This window comes from Garra rufa, chromosome 5, assembly GCF_049309525.1.
Source record: "Garra rufa chromosome 5, GarRuf1.0, whole genome shotgun sequence".
Classification (NCBI taxonomy): domain Eukaryota; kingdom Metazoa; phylum Chordata; class Actinopteri; order Cypriniformes; family Cyprinidae; genus Garra; species Garra rufa.
Genome location: NC_133365.1, coordinates 44,948,652 through 44,974,423, shown reverse-complemented (window position 1 = coordinate 44,974,423; position 25,772 = coordinate 44,948,652). Strand labels below are relative to the sequence as shown.

The following is a 25,772-nucleotide window of genomic DNA, read 5'->3' as shown; positions in this document are numbered from 1 at the left end:
AAAGCTCTCAGATTTTCTTAATCTTAATTTATGTTCCAAAGATGAATGTAGGTCTCACAGGTTTGAAACAATGTGAGGGTGAATACTTAATGACAGAATTTTCATTTTTGTGTGAACTATTCCTTTAAATTGACATACACCTGATATTATACACCTTTTGTTACCTTTCTAAAACTTCATAGAACCATTAAAATTCACTTTGAGACCAATTGGTGAAATATAAGCTTCTGCAAATTAAAATACGGATGCAACTTGGTTTCATATATTATTATCTAATGCTTTGTAATACAGACATTTAATCTACTGAGACTTGTGTCCAAATACTTTTCAGGGCAGCTATAGATGTTATAGGTGCCACAAAATGTAAAAGATTGCGTTTCTATTAGCACGTTTCAAACAATCGAGAAATGCCAGCACTTTACAACAAATTTGTTGCGGGTCCTCTACAGAGTCCAAGCATGACCAATGCAGAAAAGAAGATTGAATGGGGGTATTCTCTAGGTTTTGTGAAAGACCCCCCTACTGGGTCCTCATAGTTGGGGAGTCCACCCCCTCAGCAAGACCTGCTCCAACCAGTGACCTTGAAAATCCCAGGAAGCACTTTGTGACGGTCTCCCAGGCAACGGTCTAGGTTCGCATGGTAACTAGCAGCTTGACTCAATCAATCAAGCCTGGGCTTAGACTTCGAGAGCTGGGAGGAACAGCCCTGGCAGGCATGCAGAATCTTTTGGAAGGCGATCAAGAAGAGGGTGATGCGTTACTGTACTGATGTCTTGGGTTTCCTGGGTGTTCGTGAATAGGGATTACTTTGACGAGAGAAAATCCTCACTTACCATAAGATACGCAAGACAAATGGTTTACTTTCTCGATGCAAAGCAGAATTACAGTCATGCTTGAATTTTGTGGTTTGTGTTTGTATGCGTCTGCACGCACATATGTTCTGTAAGAGTTGCATCAGACTTTAATGAGATGGAGGCATTCTCTCGAGGTCTGACAGCACCTTCAAGCATCCGATAGAAACGTCTCAGAAAACAGACACAACAGAAACAAGTAAAATCTGAAGAACTGGAATCATTCTACAGAATTTCACTTTGATCTTCAGAATGACGAGCTGTCCAAACCATCTCCAGAACTTCCTTTGTGTGTCCATATGTCTCAAATGAAAGACTGTTTGGCGCACACGCTGAGAACTTCTGCTGTTGAAATGTGCTTGTCTGAAAAACACAACTTCATTTCAAATAGGGCATAAGAAGGTGACTTTGTCCATCGGGAGCTGATAATTAGCATCTCTTTTGATGGCCTACTCACAATTCATTCAGCATCCTAAATTTGTATGTCGGATATCAGGTTCTTTTAGGGGTTCAAGTGCGTAGCACTGAAACCATATTGTAATTGTTAGAATGGGCAAGGATCGGCAATCTCCATGTAAAACTGATTGTGCAGACTAAACCATAAGTCGTAGAGAGACTTTAAACTTGGAGTGATGGTAATACTTACTGCCAAGGCTCATCCTAATCGGCCTGACGGGGTGCTACAGTGATCAAAAGTATGATATCGCTCATAACTCCTAAATCGTCAGTCAGTCAGACTCAAGTGTCTCATGTCGTTGAAATCTTTGACTCACACCTGGCAAAACACATGCCTCGATTCGATTGTGATCCTGGGTGGAATTTCGGGTATTTTTGATCTTTTGAAAAACCTACTTTTGCGAACTAGTCCTAGGTTTTTCACCCGATCGGAACCAAACCAGTGCAGAGAGATCCTCTAGTCTAGAGAGTGAATATCAATAATTATGAAAAAGTTTAACTTTTGACTCACCGTCGCAAAGGGATGCCAAAACGTTTGAAAGGGGCAGGGCCACTTTTAGTAAAATGCCTATAATTACCCCTGAATGGAATGAGATATCTTTGCCAAACTCAGAACACTTATTTAAGAGCTTAATTGGAGGTCAATCTCAGGCCAAAAATAACAGAGCTTGGCCACGCGCTATGAGAGGGAAAAAACATAAAAATGGCTATACTTACGCAACCATATATCCTATCAACATGAAAATTGCTGTGCACTGTTGTGGTCCAAAGTGCCAAAAGTGTCTATAAGGACATTTGCGTATCTTAAAAAAAACATGCCCGCCATTGGCCGATGAAGTTTGAGCATCTATTAGACAAGGTTAACGGAGGCCGAACGGAACGAAATTCGGTACGCCTGTTTGACTCACAGCTGTGAGAATTTTAAAGAAACCAGCCACTGGTCGGCGCCGATAGCCTTGTGGTTAGTGCGCCGACATACAGTGCAACTGTGCTCATGGCGACCCGAGTTCAATTCCCGCCTCGAGGTCCTTTACCAATTCTACTCCCTTCTCTCCGCCCATTGGTTTCCTGTCCTCTTTCTACTGTCCTGTCCATTAAAGGTATAAAAGCCCCCAAAAAAATAACTTTAAGAAATCAGCCACTGGACCGAAAGGGCATAAACGATTGTACCTTGCACGTTTTTTCGCACACGTGATATTCGTAAAAAAAAAAAAATCTACTTTTGCAAACTAGTCCTAGGTTTTTTGCTCAATCTGGAAAAAAACACTGCAGAACAATTCTCTGGACTCTCTAGGTCAATAAAAAATTTTAAAAAGTGTTGAAATTTACCCTTTTGGAAGCTAAACAATGGGGTCGTTTAGAAAAGGGGCCTGTCCAAATTTTCCCCAAATCCTATAAAGTCTAAAGGAAAACTTAAAACTTCACAAAACCTGGTGAGCACATGCGACAGGTGATTCTAAACAAGCATGCAAAGTTTTAAGAAGATCGGACCACAGCTGGCGCTACAATAGTCATGAATATTAAAAAACATAATATTTCTATGGTAAATTACTTGGATTTGCCAAAAATGTTTTTTAAGATCGTTGATTTAGCTGGTTATAGTCTTACCAAATATTATATAATGTCTTTTCACTTACGTGCTTAAATGCATTAAAGTGCCTGAACCCTGGTATTCACTGCTTGCAGCTATATGTTGTATTCCTGTATTGTCATGCTGTTTTCATGAATGCTTTAAAAAATCAATCACTATTTTTCAGGTTTATCAAGTTAAATTTTCCTCTTAACGTCTAGTTGTGTAACCAATGGTGGATAATGGAGTCCTTTATATATTTCAAGGATTAGTTCGCCCCTGAATTCAAATTTTCAGATAATTTACTTCTCTCATGTCATCCAAAATGTCTTTCTTTCTTCAGCTGAAAATAAATGAGGGTTTCTGAGAAAAATATTCCAGGATTTTTTTATATATATAATGGACTTCAATGGGAGCCAGCAGGTTGAAGGTCCAAATTGCAGTTTCAATGCAGCTTCAAAGGGCTCTACACGAACCCAGCTGAGGAATAAGGGTCTTATCTAGTGAAATGATCATTTCTACAAAAAAAAAAAAAAATGCTCAACTTAAACTAACACTGCAACTTCACACATTATGTAGTTTTTTTTTTAATTTTAAAGCTCACACGTGGTTAGACGTGGTCTTCATCTGTGTACTCTGGTTCAAAAAGTTAGGGTTGGGTGAAAGATTTCATTTTCTCCTCCAACAAAAATTCAGACATCATTGTTTTACCCATTTTTTGTAAAGGGTGTTTGACTTTCTTTGCACGGTACTTCCGTCTACGTCACACATTACCTTTTATGTCTACGTAATGCATGAAGTCGAGCATTTGTGGTTAAAAGGTATAAATTTTGAAAATGACCGATCGTTTCGCTAGATAAGACCCTTATTCTTCGGCTGGGATCGTGGAGAGCCCTTTGGAGTTGCATTGAAACTGCAGTTTGGAACTTCAACCCATTGGCTCCCATTGAAGTCAACTATATGGAGGAAAATCATGGATTGTTTTCCTCAAAAACGTTAATTTCTTTTTGACTGATGAAAATAAGACATGTAGATTTTTTTAAATTTTATTTAATTGATACTAAGAATGAACAATAGCATGTAGTAATCTAACAACAACATAATAAAATGTAACTGCAACCTGAAATTGGATATCCAAGGCTTTCCGACACACAACTTTAACTCTAATCCTACACATTCTCCCGCACTGACATCTCATCAAATCAGAGCTCAGCCTCCAATCGGCTTCACCCGTCATGAGACGCGTCTCGAATGTGAGACAACTTTGCGTTTATCAGATTCGAGACTATCAGCTTGACACCCGATTCCCAGGTGGGCGAAAAGAGAAACACCGCAAACCCTGAGAGATGAAGAGAAGAGGAGAAACGACAGGCGGAAGACAGACAGCGCTGGTAGAAAATCAGAGTTGTAGCAGCATTAATTGATGGTGCTGAGTGCCATATGCGCGGCCATATGGAGCCGGGCCCCTCAGGAGAGCTGTAATAGACAGCCTGCAGCCACTCACACAACCTGGCACATTTACAAACAAGGGACAAACCATTAATATACGCCCAGAGAGAGACAGAGAGAGAGGGAACTGTCAAAGTAGCACAATTTGTTGACATTTTTTGCCGATCCTGATTACTTGTTTGTCATTAGCTTGTTTGGCTTTCTATATTTGTCAGTGTGTGCTACAATAATTAAAATGCATCTATTAACATTAAACAATTTGTAGTCAATTATATGAAATAAAATTACTGTCACGTGATCCTTCAGAAATCATACACTTTTTTATTATATTATATTATATTCTGCTTAGAAAGTTAAAAGCAATTATTTTAAATATATTTTTCTGAAAATATTTTAGTCTTTACGTCACTTTTGATCAGTTTACTGCATCCTTGCTGAAAAATATTTATTTCTTTATTTATTTTAATGAACCCAGACATTTAAATACTACTGTAAGGCATTTATTTATGTATTTATTTTACCAAACCAAAACATTTGCATGCTAATGCAAGTTTTAGTTATTTACTTAATTATTTATTTATTTATTTATTTATTTATTTATTTATTTATTTATTTATTTATTTTATTTTATTGAACCCAAACTTTTGAATGCTAGTGTAAGGTTTTTATTTATTAATTTATTTATTTACTGAACCTAAACATTTGAATGCTAGTGCAAAGTATTTCTTTATTTGTTTGTTTATTTATTTTATTGAACCCAAATGAATGCTAGTGCAAAGTATGTATGTATGTATTTATTTATTTATTTATTTATTTTTTAATCAAACATTTGAATGCTAGTGTAAGGTATTTATTTATTTATTTTTAATATTTTATTTATTTTTCCTGAACCCAAACATTTGAATGCTAGTGTAAGGTATTTATTTATTTATTTTTAATATTTTATTTATTTTTCCTGAACCCAAACATTTGAATGCTAGTGTAAGGTATTTATTTATTTATTTTTAATATTTTATTTATTTTTCCTGAACCCAAACATTTGAATGCTAGTGTTAAGGTATTTATTTATTTATTTCTATTACTTTATTTATGGATGGTACATATGAAATTGATGATACAACAATAACAACATTATACAATAAAGTGGTTGTTTATTAAATAATAGTGTAGTGCCCTAGATGACACAAATAAAATAAGTTGAAAATGTGTGTAGACTTTGGAGTTAAAATCTCCAGTCTTTGGCATTTTCACCAGCTAGTTCTTACTCAGAAGCTGATTGTAGCAGTCTGGTACATTAAATGTGTAAAAATGACTTTGTTTCCTAGTGGACTAGGAAAAAACACTCTAGACTCTTGAAAATTGCATGGAAGCCAGTCAGTCAGATTGAAACTGGCTATTTTATCCCACTCATGCTATTTCATGTGCAACATGCATTAGATAGTGCATCTAAGGCTGAGACTCCAGGTGAATGGACTCATTCTTCATCTGACCCACTCAGAGCTGCTGAACAGGGCATATAGCACTGCTGTTGACTCTAACCTCAGCTTTTTCCAAAAATGTAGTTGTTGAGAGTGGCCTTCATGGAGACGCACACAAACCTGTCAGATTGCCCTCAGTCAGGCCCGTTGGAGTGAAGTGATGGATTGTAGACAAACAAGAGAGGAAAGGAGAGGTTGCTGTAAAAAAGAGCTGGTAAAAGAGGGATGAGGAAGCCGGTGAGAGAAGAGAAAGCCTGAAAAAATACTGTAAATCATTTATGAGAAAGATACCTGTTGATGGGAGAACATTAATTATACCAAATCAACATGTTTTGGCACGTGGGCCTTAATCAAGGTTAAAAGAAAACAAATAGAAGAAAACCTATTTTCATGTACATAACAATAGAGAACTCCATTATATTATATTATATTATATATTATATATTATATTGTATTACATTATATTATATTATATTATAGCATGTTATTGGGTCTAAATGTGCATAATTAATGTGTGTTAGTCTTTTTTTGTATTTATTTTTATTGTATTCTAATTTCTTTGTCTATTCATTTGTTGTTGTTTTTTTAAAAGTCAAAATACATTTAGTTTTTTAGTTTTTTTCATAAAAGAGGACAAAAACTATCCACAATAAGGAAGGTGCATTAATTAAGAAAGGTCAGTTTTTTATTATTGATTTTTGAAATTATGTTTCCCCATTTTTATTTTATTTTATTTAATGCAATTGCTTGTTATTATGTCTAACACGCCTAATTGTTTTCTATTTATTTTTTATTTACTTATTTTTAATCATCCGTAAGAATAGGTAATTCCAACCATAGCTTTTATTTTATTTTGTTTTTTATTTTATTTTATTTTATTTTATTTTATTTTATTTTGTTTTGTTTTGTTTTGTTTTGTTTTATGCAATTGCTTGTTATTATGTCTAACATGCCTAATTGTTTTCTACTTTTTTTTGTTTTTTGATTTGATTGATTGATTGATCTGTTTATTTTATTTATTTATTTTTTATGGTCTTCAACGATAGAAAATTCCAATCATAATCTAAAATGTTATTTTATTTTATTTTATTAAATTGCTTGTTATTATGTCTAGCATGCCTAATTTTTATTTGTTTATTTATTTGTTTGTTTATTTATTTAATAATGGTCTGTAACAATAGGAAATTCCAACCATAGCAAATAAAATGTCACCATTTCTAAATGTATATTATATTATATTATATTATACTATATTATATTATATTATGTTTTTGTTTGCAATTTTTAATGCAATTGCTTGTTATTATGTTGAACATGCCCAGTTGTTATTTATTTTATTTTTTTTATAAAAATTCAACCATATTATTATATTATATTATATTTTATAAAAAAAAATATTATATAATTTTATTGTCTGTTCATTAGTTGGATTATTTTTTAAGTCTAAATAAATTTTGGTTTGAATTTGAAAGTAGCATAAGGAACAATAAGGAAGGTGCATTCATTAAATAAGTCAATTTTCTTTCTTTTTTTTCTTTTGACAAATTAACTTTGGTAAGCATCTGTATGCATAAACATTATGAATTAATTTCAATGCAATTCTCCCATCAAGAAGTGCTACTGAAATTACACTCACCTTTTGACAGTAATGTTGCTCTAGACTAACTATTTGAAAGAGGAAATGAGAAGGAAGAAAATAGAAGAGCACAGGTGAACGAATAAAGGGAGGGTGAGCAGAAGCTGTCAGCCATCCTGTTGTTCGTCAGAGAAGAGACAGAGCTGATGAATACGACTGCTAGTGATGTCTGCTGCACAGAGAATAAGAGAAAAAGAGAGAGCTTGTCAATGATATTTCTGGTGTAGTCACTGTACTGGGTCAAAATGCCAGTGTTTTCCTCTTGCTCTTTTGTTTTGTCCTCCCTTTGCTTCTTTAAATTATTCAACGCCGGAGGACGTGCTCTCTCTCTCCTTCCCTCTCTTTCTGTGTCTCTCTCTCTTTCTTATATTTCCTTTCTTTTGCTGTTTCCACTCTTGGTTTCTTTGTTACTCTTTTTAAATTTTATTTCAAGAACACTTCACAAGCTGCGCTCCAAGTTTTCATCAGTTGAAGCTAAAGAGATGCCGTGTGACAGCTCGCGACGATGAAAAACAAAACAAGACAAACAAAAACTGATTTGCCGTGTACAAATACAGACACAATACAGATCTTTGCTTGTACTTCGACATCCAGATACATGATAGAAACACAACAACTCAGTTCCACAAGCCTACCTAGACAGCCATTTAAGACATCATGCATTCATGTGCATTCATGAAAGGAAAAACTGTAATAATACTGCATTGGAATTCAGTGCGAGCGCTGGTTGAGTTTCTTGTATGGCGAAGATGAGGAGAGCCGTTTCTGTATTTTCTACTTTAGACCATTTTTGAGGTTTCATTTTGGTTAGACTGCTTTAAAACTACCTGTATAGACAGGAGAAAGTGGAGACCAACGGTGTAAATTAGCTTGGAAAAGTCTGCAGATTGGTTCTCGGTCTACTCATTCCTCTCTCTGTGCTTGTAAACTGTGTGCCTGATTAATTATATCCAGCCTTTGGAAGAGCTCAAGAACATGTGCGCAGACAAGGTATTATAGACACTGATCATGTTGCTAAAACAGCAAGAGCCAAATATTTATCATGCAAAACAAAATGTCTTGGAACATCTTTGATTAAGGCCACAGCTGAGTCATAAACTGCTGTCGCCAGTCTGTCACCATGTTCATCCTAGAGGAAAGACAATACCCGTGATCTAGACTTACACTAACCACTAAACTTCTTTTATTTATTTTTTTGTTATAGTTTTTATAGTTTTTTGTTATAGTTTTTTTTTTTTTTTTTTTTTTTTATAGTTTTATCTTATCTTATACAACGTTGTTGTTGTTTTGTTTTTTTGTTTTTTTGTTTTTTTGCATTTCCATTTTATTTCACAACACTGTTTTATTTTATTTGCCATTACTTTTTATTTTATTAATTTATTTTACTATTTGACTTTTTTAAATACATTTTTTATTTTTCATTTTATGCAACTTTTTTTATTTTATCCTGTTTTTATTCATTCATTCATTCATTCATTCACAACTTTGTTTTATTTATTTTTGAAAATAAAAATTTTCCAAGACTCCATTTGGGCCATATATTTCATTTTTATTTACCATTATTTTATTTTATTTTGTATTTCCATTTTATTTCACAATATTTTATTTGTCAGTAGGATACTCCTATTTGGATTTCATTTTATTAATTTATTTCATTTTACTTTTTTAAAATTATTTTTTATTTATTTTATGCAACTTTTTATTTTATCCTTCATTCATTCAGTCATTTATTTTATTCACAGCTTTGTTTTGTTTTATTTGTTACTAGATTACTGCTATTTATTTAATTTCCTTTAATTATTCAACACTATTTTATTTAATATTTTATTTTATTCGGTATTTCCATTTTATTTTACAATATTTTATATTATTTGTCAGTAGGTTACTCTATCTTCATATTTATTTTATTTTATACAACTTTTTTTATTTTATCCTTTATTCATTTTTTAAATTGTTACCAGATTACTCAATTTGGGCCATTTTAGTTTATTTTATTTTATTGTGCATCTCCATTTTTTATTTTATTTGTCACTAGATTACTTTCAATGTGTTATTTTATTATTTCATTTTATTTACTTTTTCATTTTTTTATGCAACTTTTTATTTTTTCTTTATATTTTATTTTTATTATTTTATTCTCATTACAATATTTTATTTATTTGGATTTTTTTCATTTATTTATTTTACTTTTACATTTTTTTAATGCAACTTTTTTTATTTTATCCTTAATTTTTCTTATTTTTCTTTATTTTATTGATACTAGATTACTCCATTTGGGCCATTTTTTTTATTTTACTTTCAGAGTTTTATTTTATTTATTTATTTTATTTTATTTTAAAATCATTTTTTATTTTATCCTGCATTTATTTATTTATTTTTCATTCATTAATTCATTCACACCTTTATTTTATTTGTTACTAGATTGCTCCTTTTAATATAATATGATTTATTTTAATCGATTATTTTTATTTTATTTTGTATTTGTTTTTTTGCTTTTTTATACCACTATAATTTGCTCTATTCGGATTTATTTTATGTTATTATTATTCTTATTTTTTATTTTTAAAAATCTGAATTTTTTTCATTATTTCACCACTTTATTTTATTGTCACTATGTTACTCTATTTTATTTTATTTAGTTTTTTCCCCCCTTTGGCAATACAAAGGTGTTTAAATGTTTTTATGCCAAGCAGATGATGCACGCTAAATTGAAAAACTGAAATTAAAAGCGAGAGAAGGACAGAGAGAAAGCCATCCCCCTTCAGTCTCTGTCACCCGTCGTGAGGAGCCCTGTGGTTGAATGACAAGTCGAGCGTGAAACGGCCGACTGCCCCCAGAAATCAGAGCTCTGGCCTCCTAGGAACTGATACATGCACATACACACAGCACAACCACGGAGCAGAGCGGGCCAACGACTCCACTGCTGAGTCTTCTTTCTCCCCCTCGCTCTCTCCCGCTCCGTCTAGTCTCTGATCCATCCATCCTCGCTTTATTCTCAGTGTTTTGCAGCCCACACAAGGACACAGAAGAGAGAGAACGAGCAGAGAGAGAGAGATTGAAGACGAGAGAAATGCCCGTAGGCTCAATCTGTTCTGTGGTGCGCTACACGCAGGCCATGGGGAGACCTCCACTCACTCCATCAAACTGTCAGACACACACACTTTCAGGCTGCAGAGGGAGAGGCTCTTTGCTGCCCTGGAGGCCAGTTCAAGTCAACATCCCATTTCCTTCCTTCCCTGCCTAATTTCTTCAGCACCCTCACTTAAATTCCTACGGCCTAGTGCGCTGTGTGTGTGTGTGTGTGTGTGTGTGTGTGTGTGTGTGCGCGCGCTACGTGCTTCTGTTCGTCTCCAGTTTGTTTTGCTGCTGATATACACTGAAAAAAATTGGTTGAGACGATTTTTCACTCAGAGATTGCTGGTAAATTTCACTAACAATTACAAAGAAACATAAGCAAATTTAATAAACTGTGCAATTTTGAAGTAGAAAAACCGAAGTAGTATTTTCTTGTAAAATGTACTTCAATAATTTTTATATTTTTTTTACAGTAAATTATATTTTATATTTAATTTCATGTTAACTTTTACATTTTTTTGTAAAATTGGCTTTTTACTTTTTTTTTTCAGAAGAAAAACAAATATAAAACAATTTCAGTCTTTTTACTATAGAACTGTCTATATAATTTACAATATATATCCAAAACTGTTTATAAAGTTGACAAAATGCTACCAAAATTGGCTTTTTCACTGTATTTTTTCACCTGAAGTTTTAAATGAAACGGATGATTTAAAAAAACAATTTCAGTCTTTTTATTTAAGAAAATTTTGTATACTTTACAACATATATCCAAAATTAGTTATAAAAATACCAAAATTGGCTTTTTACTTCAAAATGCACTGCAATTTTTTTCTGCGGTTGTATTAAAAACTTTTGTCTTATTACTTTGGAAAATTTCTATATAATTTACGACATATATCCAAAATTGGTTATAAAATTGAGTAAATACTACCAAAATTGGCTCTTTCCTTCAAAATCTACTCTGCATTTTTTTCCTGAACTTGGAAATAAAACCGATGATAAAAAAAAATAAATAAATTCAGTCTTATTACTTTAGAAATGTCTATATAATTACCAAATATATTCACAATCATAAAATTTACGAAATACTACTAAAATTAGCTTTTTACTTCAAAATGTACAGTTTTTTTGTTGTAACTAAAACCAACGATAAAAAAACTATTTCAGTCTTTTTACTTCAAATACTTTGAAACATATATCCAAAATTGGTTGTAATATTGACAAAATACTACCAAAATTGGCTTTTTACTTCAAAATGTACACTGTTTTTTTTTTCCAAAGTTGTAAATAAACTGATCATAAAAAGAAAACAATTTCAGTCTTTTTACTTTAGAAATTTCTATATACGTTACAACATGCAACCAAAATTTGTTATAAAATTGACAAAATACTACAGAAATTTGCTTTTTACTTCAAAATGTACTCTTTTTTTTCTGAAGTTGTAAATAAAACCAATGATAAAGAAAACAAAATCATTTCAGTCTTTTTACTTTAGAACTTTTTATATACTTCACAACACACAAAATCCAATCCAAAATTGGCTTTTTACTTCAAAATGTACATGGTAATTATTTTTTGTAAATAAAGTTGTAAATAAAACTGATCCTAAAATCCTGATCCCTTTAGTCTTCCCACTTTAGAAATTTCTGTATACTTCACAACATATATCCAAAATTGGTTATAAAATTAACAAAATAATACTAAAATTGGCTTTTAACTTCATAATGTAAGCTGTAATTGCTTTTTTTCTGAAGTTGTAATTAAAACAGATGATACAAAAAAAAAATCAGTCTTTTTGCTTAAGAAATTTCTGTATACTTTACAACATACATATCCAAAATTGGTTATAAAATTGACAAAATACTACCAAAATTGGCTTTTAACTTCAGTATTTACATTGTAATTGTTTTTTTTTTCCTAAAGTTGTAATTAAAACCGTTGATTTTTACTTTAGAAATTTCTGTTTGATTCAGTGTGTTACTTGCTGTTTCAATTTTGTTCTGTGAAATTTACTAGCAATTTACTAGCGATAAATCTGAGTTGTATATAGACAGAGGACAAGGTCAAAAACAAAACGCTGACAGGGTAACTCACACAACACTAAAATAATGTAATAAACATTCACTAAATAGCAGAAAATGCAACCCAAAACACACTGATGCTCATTAGTAAGAATAAAGGGGGGGGAAAACAAAATAAGTCTAGGGATGTCCTATTACTGTTTTTCACCATAAATTATATAAAAATTCATAGTTTTTTATTGGCAGAAACAATAAATGTGATATTATTTGACAGTAATATTACATATACTACAATGTTAAACCCTTTATAATAACTGTACTGTACAGTATATGACTATTTAACTCACAGTTAACCAATTAAGAGGTTTTACAGTTGCATTTGTTTTTTGTGTATGTTTGTTTGTTTACTCACAAGAAAATGACTCTACATGATAATAGCGTCATCTGGCAAGTCAGCTCTATTGTATTTCCAAAGAGGAATAGTACATTAATTTTTTTGAATGAGTAGTAGATCTGTTTTCCAGAAACACATTCATGAGGCCAAGTGTGAGTAGGATGCGCATATCCAAACGGATAGCAGATGATCGATCAAGGCGCATGAAGTGACTAAGTGTAAATAGGCCCTAAGTGCTGTAAATACTCCCTGTCCTCTGAGATTCCCTGTCACATCGCACAAAGCCAAATGCTGTAAGACGTCTCCAATGTTCTCATGGGCCGGCAGCTGAGAGCCACAAAGGCCCCGTTTGGCTCGGTTACAGATATTAGTCAGTGATTACAACCAAATGATTCCAGTGTTTAGCTGATAGCTTGAAGACAGCATGAAATGGCATTCGAAACGTATTTAACATCTGTAATATGACTTATTTGAGTGAAACAATGGAAAACAATGTTTTATCCTTGAATCATTGTTGGTTGCCCCAATCATGCACTTGCAAATCATGAACAATAATGTTTTGTGCTCATTCTCAAACTTTCAGCCATTTGCTAAAATAACATATTTAGTAGACATAATTCGTATCAAACAGTGTTTCTACATGCTGCTGCCTATACAAGTGTAGCTTTTGAAATCTTTTGATATTCTCTGATAGTCTCATTAAAGAATCTCATTATAGTTAGTCATTGCTGACTTGTGTGGGCTTGTCTAGTAAAATCAGAAATGCTGCATTGTCCGTTGATGACATCCCTGAGAATTATTTTGACTAGTTAGCATATTTTCTTTCTTTCTTTCTTTCTTTCTTTCTTTCTTTCTTTCTTTCTTTCTTTCTTTCTTTCTTTCTTTCTTTCTTTCTTTCTTTCTTTCTTTCTTTCTTTCTTTCTTTCTTTCTTTCTTTCTTACCTTCTTTCTTTTGTTCTTCTTTTGCAGTTCAGACTTGCTGTAAATATATATTTATTTCAACTTATTTTAAAATATTAAATAATATAATTTATTATTATAATTTATATAATTTATATTTATTATTAATTATATTATATTGTATTACTGGTAAAACGTTTGGAATATTTATTTATTTTATTATTACTGGGCAAAAATGTGGTTTATTTTTTAATTAATTTATTTTTTTACTTCAGCTTGCTGTGAAAAAATGTATTTTACTTTTCTAATTATTACAGATTATATTATGTTATGTTACATTATGATATATTACTGGTCAAAAGTTGTGTGTATTTATTTATTTATTTTACACATCAGCTTGCTGTGAAAAAAAAATATTTCAGTTTGTTTTGCTAATTATTACATAATATAGTTTGTTATATTTTTATATTAAATTATATTATTATAGAATATTATTTAATTTTTTTCTTACATTTCAGCTTGCTGTGAAAAAATATTATTATTAATATATTATTATATTTCAGTATTTTTTTTACTTTTTACATAATATAATTTTATATATTATATTACTGGTCAAAAGTTTGGAATATTTAGTTATTAATTTTGGCAGCTTGCTGTGAAATTGTTTTTTTTATTATTATTACAAAATATATTACATTTATTATATTATATTATATTATATTATATTTTATACAACCGTTCTTTCTGGTTCTTAAATCTGATTGGTTGAGAACCGTGAGATATTCTACTGGTATCGCTACAGGAACGCCCTTTCACAATTTTGTATCACTCCGTGTGTTCTAGCCGGGACCGTTTTTTCCGAGTGTCATGGCGGACGTCCAAATCCCGTATCATTTTATAAATAATACTCTTTGTGTTGTCACGGAATGTAGTTTTAAGAGGTTTTCAGGCGAGAATGTACTTGTTTATAGTTCAAATATGCAGTTTGTTAATAAAGATAACGTTTGTTTGAAAATTTGCTTTGTCGTTTTCGGACGTGCGAGAGCCACTCATCAATCCGCTCAGAGCGCTCTCACCACGGCCAGATCTTTAGGAATTTACCGCTGGCTCTGATGTCTCTGCAGTGGTTACACATGACATGTACTTCGTTATGGGTATATCTAACAGGCAATCTTTGCTCTCAATAATTTATTATTTGTTCCAGAGAAGAAGATAGTTCATGTAGCATGTTTATGTAAATTCAATGCTGAATGCTGCCTTTACTCTTGACTGAATTGCCTAGCAACTTTTTGATGCCTGTTTTTGCTGTTGTTGTTGTTTATTAAATATTATTACTCAATAAATAAAAATTTATATAAACTATATTTTAAATAATGTATTTAATAATAGTACTTAGTATTGAGTTCGTGATGGTGAATTTAGTTAACGTTACATTGTTCCGCCTTTAGATGGCGACAAGAGACCGTTGCTGCGTCCCAATTCGCATACTATCCGTCCTAAATAGTATTCGAAAATAGAATTAGTATGTCCCAAATCGTAGTATGTTCAAAAAAGTATTCCAAAGATTCCCGGATGGTCTACTACTTCACTTTGGAATTCGAAGTGCGGATCAATGCATACTCTAACGGCTAATATTGCCCACAACACATTGCGCGGTGAACGAGGATTCGATTAGAACTACAAACGTTTGGTCATTAACGTTTAAATGCATAATTATGCAAATTCGAGCAGAGTTCTCGGCATGAAAGAATCCTGAAAGAACGTGCCTCTTAAGGAAATTAAATTAAATGAAATGTAGATAATGTTAACTGTGATGATTGACAGGGCAGTTTAAACAGTGACAGGATTAAGGTAACCAAGCAACAGAGCCGTTAAAGAATCAGTTATGACGAAGTAGTATGTCCCAAAGCTTGCCTACTATTCTGCTACATACTCAAAAGTATGTACTTTTTCTTCACAAAAAGAGTACATACTTTTAGGGTGTAGTATAAGTAGGCGAATTGGGACGCAGACCGTGTTATGAGTGAGCAGTTAATAGTGACTTTGGGACTTTTAAACTGAAGTTAAGCGGAAGTTATTTTTAGCTTCAACAAGTTTGCCACAGCGAATAAATGCACTGAGCAGCAAAATCACCCTTAATAGATGAACAGATATTAACGCTTTCTTCAGTAAACATTCAAACTAATGTCATATCATCGTGAATATGAATAATGAATGCTTCATCAGATGCAGGTACGTTAATGACTCGCTCAGTCTATCTCTCTGTGATAATACTCAAACATGATACAGTGAGGTTTTGATGCAGTATTATAAAACGGTTAGTTCCATTCCTCAATTCTGATTGGTCAGCAGCTGTGTCGTATTCATGATACGGCACTGCTATGACCGCTTCACTCAACGGTTTTGTGTATCATTTAACCTACTTAGCAACCACCCTTAGCAACGTAAACAAAGCTTGAGCAGTTAGGGACTACTTTTTACAGCGGAAGGCAGTTAATGATTTTACTTTATGAAAACGTACAACCTAATATATATAAATTAATATATATTTTTGATATTAATATTTTTATTGTGTGGTAACCGTTTTATAAAAGCAATAAGGTACTTGAGGCCGTGCTGTATCGTGAATAAATCACGGCTGAAGGGGTTGCAGGCACTCAGCTTCGCGTCGTGCCTAACAACGCCCTTCAGCCGTGATTTATTCACGATACAGCATGGCCTCTCGTACCTTATTGCTTAAATACAATAGGCTTTCAATGAAGCAACTCAAAATTCCTTCGTTACTAGTTCTAAAGTGACGTTTTGGAACTAGTAACGAAGAAGCTTATGGTCAGCAGATCAACCGTCAAACTTTGATTTGAATTCATGGCGGAAGGAATAGTTCGCCTACGGCGAATCACAACCGTGCTGATATACAGCCATATCTCAAGTCTACTCGTGTGATATTGCTCATATATTATATTATATTAAATTATATTACTGGTCAAAAGTTTGTAATATTTAGTTAGTAATTCATTTTTGCACTTCAACTTTTTATCTTTATCTCAGTTTATTTTTTTACTTTTTACATAATAGAACTACTTTCAAATGTGTGTAATGAATCTAAAATATATGAAAGTCTAATGTTTATCAGTACATTACAGAAAATAATGAACTTTATCACAATATGCTATTTTTTTGAAAAGGACCTGTATATTGCAGGTCAAAAGTTTGGCATATTTACTTATTTATTTATTTATTTTATACTTTAGCTTGCTGTGTAATTTTTTTTAAATAAAATAAATACATTTATTATATTATATTATATTATATTATATTATATTATATTATATTATATTATATTATATTATATTATATTATATTATATTATATTATATTATATTATATTATATTACTGGTCAAAAGTTTGGAATATTTAAGTTAGTTAGTTAGTTAGTTTTGTACTTCAGCTTGCTGTGAAGAAAATATTTATTTCAACTTATTTTTATATTGTATTATATTACTGGTCCAAAACAGAAGTAATAACTTTTAAGTTTAAGACTGAAATAACAGCTGCTTAAAAATGAATAAGCTGCGAAATAAATTAAATTTTTAAAACCTGTTATAATAAGTTCTAATTCATATTTTACAATATTACTGTTTTAATAAATAAATGCAGCCTTGCTGAGCATAAGATATTTCTTTTAAAAGCATTAAAACTGTTAATAATTCCAAACTTTTGACTGGTATATTGTATTGTTACAAGTTTTTTTTTTTTTTTTATAAAAAGTTTTCATTTATAATTTTTTCATCTGTTGTCTGTGACCCTTTAACAGAGCGCCAGTTCTGAAGTCTTACTTGTATCGTCTCTCTACATCCCTCCCACATCAAACTCAAGCTCTTCTTTTTCTATATGCATCATTATCTCTCTCTCTCTATTTCTACCTTCAGCCCCCTGATCAGATCAATAGTTCTTAATCTATCCTCTCTTTGGTCCAGTCACTTCCCATAATGCCCAAAGGCAAAGTCACATGTCAAACTGCTGCATGAATTTGATGCCTTGATCAAATCAAAGTGTGGGCGGCTAGTTTTGATCCATCATTTATGCCGGGGTCAAGGAGAGCTGGTGTCTTCTCATCTCTGAATGTTGGCGCTCGAGCAGCATGACTGAAATATTATGCTGGCAAAGTTCTGTGAAAGCTCTTTGTTGACCTCGAGTCGGGATGTTGATGTATTTATAGACAAAAACCGTTTGATTATTTTGCTTTCCTTTGCCATTGTAAGCAGCCATTTTTATTTCTAACATGCTTTTGTGTAAGAGAGGCTCCAGGAATTGTTTGCCCTTCCGTTGCTTAGGGTTAGATATTTAGCATTGGCATGGACTTCGCTTTGTATTATACAGTGGTAGGGACAGTGGCGCCAAAGCATGTTTTGGAAGGGGGGACAGTTTTCGAATGTCCTGGTGATGTCACAGCATGGTGAAGTTGAAGGTCATGAATATTAATTAGGTTATGCTCAAATATTTAGTCATGGTTTACAATAAGGTTTGTATTTTTGCATCATTCAGGCTTTCTTTAAAAAAAATCTTTCTTTTTTTTTTTTCACCAAGACTGTGTTATTAGATCAAACATACAAAAAACTGTGATACTGTGAACTGTTATTACCATTTAAAAGAACAGTTTTCTATTTTTAATATATTTTAAAATCTGTTTTATTCCTGTGATGGATGATGTCACAGCATCATTATTATATTTATATTAATTAGGTTATGCACAAATACTTTAGAACACTTTAGAATAAGGTCTCAATTGTTAACATTAGTTAATGCATTAGTTAACATGAACTAACTACTTTATGAGCTATATTTTTACAATAATTAGGCAGTATCCAAAAATGTATTTTATTTATTTATTTTTAATGATTTTATTTAATTTTTAACATTAATGCATTAGTTAACTACTGTATGAGCAATATTTTTACAATAATTTTATTTTGTTTAATATAAAAAAAAATATTCCTTTCTTAGTTCTTTTTGTTATTTTATTATTTTAACATTAGTTAATGCATTAGTTAACATAAACTAACTACTGTATGAGAAATATTTTACAAAAATTAGGCAGTATCCAAATATTAATTTAATTTAATTATTTTTAACTTAAGTTAATGCATTAGTTAACATGAACTAATTACTGCATGAGTAATATTTGTACAATAATTGGGCAGTATCCAAATATTTTATATTTTTTAATTATTTAATTATTTTATTTCCTTTTATTATATTTTATTATTTTGTTTCTTTTATTTTATTATTTCTTTTATTTTTATTTTATTTTTAACATTAGCTAATGCATTAGTTATGAGCTAACAATAACTAACAATATTTTTACATTAATTAGGCAGTATCCAATGTATTGGATACTTTATTTTATTGTATTTTATTTTGTTATTTTTTTATTAACTTTTTTTTAATTTCCTTTTATCTCTTTTTATTTTATTATTTTATTTTATTTATTTTAACATTAGTTAATGCATTAGTTAACATGAACTAACTACTGTATGAGGTATATTTTGTACAATAATTAGGCAGTATCCAAAAATTTTAATTAATTTTATTTTAATATTTTTGTTTTAGTTTATTTTAGTTCATTTTATTTTATTAATTTTTATTTCCTTTATTTTATTTTATTTTATTTTATTTTAACTTTAATGCATAAGTTATGAACTAAGTACTGTATGATCAATAATTTTACAATAATTTGGCAGTATCCAAAAATTTTATTTTATTTAATTTTATTAACTTTGTTTTATTTCCTTTTATCTCCTTTCATGTTATTATTTTATTTTATTTATTTTATTTTAACATTAGTTAATGCATTAGTTAACATGAAATAACTATTGTATGATCAATATTTTTACAATAATTTGGCAGTATCCAAAAATTGTATTTTATTTAATTTTATTAACTTTTTTATTTCCTTTTATCTCCTTTCATGTTATTATTTTATTTTATTTATTTTATTTTAACATTAGTTAATGCATTAGTTAACATGAAATAACTATGAGCAATATTTTGTACAATAATTAGGCAGTATCCAAACATTTTATTTTATTTTATTTTTTTGTTTGTTTATTTTATTTTATTATTTTTATTCCCTTTATTTTATTTAATTTTATTTTCACTTTATTTAATGCAATAGTTAACAACATGAACTAACTACTGTATGAGCAATATTTTTACAATAATTAGGCAGTATCCAAACATTTTATTTTATTTTTTTTAATTATCTTAACTTTAGTTAATGCATTAGTTAACATGAACTAATTACTGTATGAGCAATATTTTTACAATAATTAGGCAGTATCCAAAAATATAATATAATATTATATTATTTTATATTGTACCAAATACTTTAATATCATTGTTTATTGTTTTGATAACTAGATCTGGTCTGTAGTAAATTATTTGTCACAAACTATTTAATAAGGTGGTTGGAACAAAATCATTCTTGGCGAAATGTCATGTAATTGATGCCTGTGAGCTCCGGCCTTTTGTTGTTTGTCATGCTAGTTGGAGTTACACTACTACGATCTGCGCTCAGTCCCTTGAGACTGTCTAAAGTGACTCAAGTTTCCCGCTGGGCCGCTGAGAGGGAGAGTCGCCTAAAGTGAACACTAACAGATACAGCCTTGTGTTCAATTATTTAAAGCCTGTAGTGTTGTATTCACGGACTCACTCACTGCTACAATGGATTGTTTGTGCTAAGTGTACATTTGAAAGCCTAGAATTGATCTTTGACCTTCACCTCAGTTTGACCTTGCAGGAAGAAGTTAGCCTCAGTGATTATACGTATATTATGGAGAAACAGCTGAGCTTGAACCTACATGATTGACAGTTGACCTTGAGCAAGTTCTGGAAAACAGCATTCAGTGACTCATTGTAGTCATCAATCATTTTTATTTTTATAGTCAAATGCATTGTTTTAATTAGTGACTGATTTTGATTCGTTTCTATTGTACGTCGTTTTGGATAAAGTGCCTGATACATCCATAAATATAAATCTAGTTTAGGCAAGGCAAGGCAAGTTTATTTATATAGCACATTTCATACACAATGGTAATTCAAAGTGCTGTACATAAAAGGAATTAAAATCTTAATAGCATAAAAATCATACAAATTTATAATAATCACAACAATAAAAACAAAATTTAAGAACATTTAAGATGATTTAAAAAAAAAACAAAAAAACTAATATGTTGAATATGGCTCAAATATGATTCCAATTATGTTTCAAAAAAGTTCTCCTTACAGCCATTTAGAAACATTTTGGCCATCAAATTTAACTGAATTCTATTGTATCTGTTATTGAATTTATCAGGGTTATTTTAGTATTATAAATATCCCAATTCACAATTTTAAGTAAAAGGTCACATTTGTGAGAAAGTCTGAAATGGTAGTTTTTCTTGCAATTCTGACTTTATTTTTGCAACTGTGCATTTATATCCTGCAATTCTGAGAAAAAAAGTCAGAATTATGAGAAACAAACTTGAATTTGTGAGAAATAATGTTAGAATTGGGAGTTTTCCTCACAATTCTGACTTTATTCCTCGTAATTGTGAGTTTTTATCCCGCAATTCTGAGAAAAGAGAAACGGAATTGCGAGATACAAACTTACATTTGTGAGAAAAAAGTCAGTATTGACAGTTTTTCTTGCAATTCTGATTTTATTTCTCGCTATTGCGATTTTATGCCACAATTCTGAGAAAAAAGTCAGAATTGGAGTTTTTCTTTGCAATCCTGACTTTATTTTTCACAGTTGCAAGTTTATATCTCACAATTCTAAGAAAAAACATCAGAATTGTGAGATACAAAATCGCATTTGTGAGAAAAAAAAAAGCCAGAATTTTTCTCACAGTTCTGACTTTATTTCTCACAACTGCAAGTTTATATCATTCAATTCTACGAAAAAAGTCAGAATTGTGAGATACAATTTTACAATTCTGAGAAAAAAAACACTAACTCGCATTTGTGAGAAAATAGTCTGAATTGGGAGTTTCCTCACAATTCTGACTTAATTTTTTACAACTGTGCATTTGTATCATGCAATTCTGAGAAACAAAGTCTGAATTATGAGATACAAACTTGCATTTGTGCGAAAAAAGTCCGAAATGGGAGTTTTTCTCACAATTCTAACTTTATTTTTTGTAATTGCGAGTTTATATTTCACAATTCTGAGAAAAAAGTCGCCATTACGAGATACAAACTCGCATTTGTGGAAAAAAAGTCACTAAGAATTTTGAGAAAAAAGTCAGAATTGTGAAATGCAAACTCGCATTTGTGAGAAAAAATTATTTTATTTCTCACAATTGCGAGTTTATATCTATACCGAGAAAAAAGTCAGAATTGTGAGATAAAAGTGGCAATTACTTCTTTTTATTTTTGATTCGGTGGCGGATGCAAGCTTTCATATTAATTAATTCATTTACTTTAAGTTATTTATTTCAGTTACACTGTAAAAAAAAAAAATCTTAAAAAACATTATCAACTCAATATAATTTGTTACCTCGCTGCCTTAAAATTTAGCTTAGTCAACTTGAAGTTTCTTAATGTTAATTTAAGTGATAACTGGAAAATTTTAGTTGACTAAACAAAAAATGTTAAAGGGGTCATCCGGTGCCACATGCACTTAAGCTGTTTGAACTGAAATGTGTGTTGGGAGTGTGTGTACACAACCACCAGGGATGGAAATTAACTTTTTTGTCCACCGGCCAGTGTGGCTGGTGGATTTCAAAATCTACCAGCCACTAAATGTTTTTACCAGCCACTTTATGTTTTTAACCGACAATGTGTAGCTGCATGTGAAAATTAATACTACAAGATCTACTATACTTGAGCAGTTTATTTAATCTCAAGTCTCAATAAAATACTGACATTTTCACCGAATTTTTCTATCATGATACAGAGCTATCTTCACAACTACACAACTTATAGCCCACATACTATAACAGCCTAGATATTTTATGTAGCCTAATTTGCGCGCACTGGGGAGTCGCTCTCTAAACGCAGGGTAAAGTTAAAGTTAAAGTTGCTTTTGAATGCGCGTGCGCGTTTTACTTTTGGTTTCGTTTTTACTATAGCGCGAAACTCTCGGCAGCGTAGAGCGTGCATTCTAAAATACAAGAGATTACTTAACAAAACCATTTGGGTGGACACCACACACTAAAAACTCCTGGGTCAAAACTAACCCATAATGGGTTATTTTTGACCCAAATCCTGGGTTAAAAAGGGACCAACTAATTTCTGGGTTATTTCAACCCAGAAAAATGGGTTATTCTTTTTGACCCAACTTCTGGGTTAAATACCTGACCCAAATGCTGGGTTACAATAACCCAACATTGTAGTTAATATAACCCAACTTCTGGGTCAAAAGAACAACCCAAATATCTGGGTTGAAATAACCCAGAAATTAGTAGGTCCCTTTTTAACCAAAGGTCAGAGGTCAAAAATAACCTAACTTGGGTAACTATGCCAGTATGCCTTATTTCAGAAAATAAAACACTTACACACTTCAAGCACTTTTACATTTTTATTGCATTAAATTAAATTCAATAAAAAAAAACACACTTGGACCTATTTATTTTAGGTCACACTGTAATAACATTGTATAACAATTAGACATTTAAAAAATAGAAAAATAAACAACTTATTCTCTCTCAAACATTTGACAACATTCAATAACTGGATTGAACTTGAGGCTTTAAACATTGGTTGTGTCATTTACTGCAGCTTAACACGATTAAACAGTTCTGCAATTAAGCAAGGCAGTCTTAAGAAATTTGACAGGTTTTGATTCAGATCCCTCAATCTGATATACAACTTGCTGCAGAAACTCCCATGCGGGAGCACACTGCTTGGGGTAGTTGATATCAAGAACATAAAATGCCTTGAAACACACGTCAACTGCCCGAAACAGAGTGCCTGACCAGCTAATATCACAAATGCCTGAGAAGCACATTGCTGGGGGTCTCCCAGCGCCAGGACAGAGAGGAATGGCTTTGATTGCAAGAGGTATTCCACCATATTTGTTCCAACCTAAAACAGACAGAGACAGAAAGATACACAAAAGAATGTGAATATTGTGTAGAAGGTGAACTGTAAGCAAGATAATAGACTACCAGTTTGTGTTATAATGCTGACACTAACTGTACAAGGAAGCCAAATGAACTGTGGTTCTTAATTGATGTGTTCATTTTGAGTGGGTCATGAATGTGTAAAAGAAAATGTGGATTGAGAACCACTCAGAGTAATAAAACTTAACATCTTCAACTTCACTTTCTAGCTACCATAGATGGCATCACTCAAAACTGAAATACAACTGCGAGGAACCTTGGAGGTTGTTTTTTTTTTTTTAAATCAGGATTCACCCTTTAGCTTTCACATGAAACATGTCACTTGGATTGCCATCTTTCACCTGTACAGCATAGTTAGAATTAAGAATATTCTCTCTCAGAGTGGTGCTGAGAAACTGGTCCATTGTACTTACAGGCATTTGGTGTATGGACGCTGTCCGGGACACTTCAATGGAGTGCTGGACAGTCTTCTTCCCAACCCTGTAGACGGCCTGTGGCACCATGTTGGGTAGAAGTGTTAGCGCTAGTTCCCCTTTGGCATCTGTAGGTTAACAATATTCTAGGTATCAGTATGTGTGTGAAAAAATAAAACGACTATAGAAATATGTAAATGAAAATGAACAGACATTTTTAATCTTTTACAAAGTTTTGCAGTAGAGATAACACACATCAGGTACAGATAAGGAACAATTAGGGGGTTAAAAGGGCTAAAAGCAAAATTAACGGAAATGATACATGTACACATACAATATATTATGTCTTGTATGACCCACTCATCTCATTAGACACCATTTTCTTATTAAGTGCATTCACATCTTTGTAAAAAAAAAAAAAAAAGCATCAAGTTAAATGAGCATCAGTTTCCATATGAGTTCCATACAGTCTATACCAGGGCCGGAGTGGGACTCCTTTTCAGCCCTGGAGTTTCAAGCCTTAGACCGGCCCACTTTAGTTCACGACTGACTATATTAAAATGACGTCATTTCCAATTCAGTGCAAATACAGTAGCCTAAGTGTTGCTTCACAGTGAAGATTTATTTGAACAGTTAACACAATATAATGTTTAACAGTATCAGTATCTATTTTCTGTTAGAATTAGTGCTCATAAATATCCAAACCTTGAAATGAAAAAATATCAAATAAATACAAATGTATATTAAGCTATATGTATAAAATAAAGATTAAAATAAAATGTATTAAACTTTCTAATGACACTATCATGTCTTTTTCAAGTAAACAGCTGCTTTATAAGTTCAAATATTTTTCATAAATGAGAACATTAAAGGGTAAATGTCTAACACTATTCTTTTAAACATCACAATGTCCTTTTCTGCAATATCTGAATATATATTCTGTGCAAAATTGTTCAGTCCTTAAACACAAATAAAGAATAGAACAAGTATTGCACTGTCCTACCTGCCCATTCTAGTGTGTTGGGCTCATGACTGGTGCTTGGTAATGTTACGGGGCCTGGCTTTTCACTCTTAGCAGCAAACTGGACTAGAGGCTGCTGCTGCTGAAGAGCAACAGTACAAGAAAAGGTTTGATACATAAACATGAACGGTGATTTGCAGACATCGTTGTTTTGCACTGCTCCTAACTAGCTTGACGTTAACCAGGGGCGGACTGAGACAAAATTTCAGGCCGGGAAATCTCACACTTATCCAGGCCATCCCACACCAAAATTTGAAACCCTGGACAACAATATTTTTCATCATCACATAAAGAAAAGTTTAAATCAACTGGGTAAAATAATTAAATGCTATCTCTTGAACTTCCAATTTGCCTTTTAATCTCTTTTAATCTCTCTGTCTCTCATGTGTGTTTACTTT

General features: G+C 31.7%; 1 protein-coding gene across 9 annotated transcripts in view; it reads left to right on the top strand.

The window, feature by feature from the left end:
- fbrsl1 (fibrosin-like 1) overlaps nucleotides 1-25,772 on the top strand; it is a 386,040-nt gene that overhangs the window by 222,319 nt on the left and 137,949 nt on the right. The window lies entirely within an intron of this gene.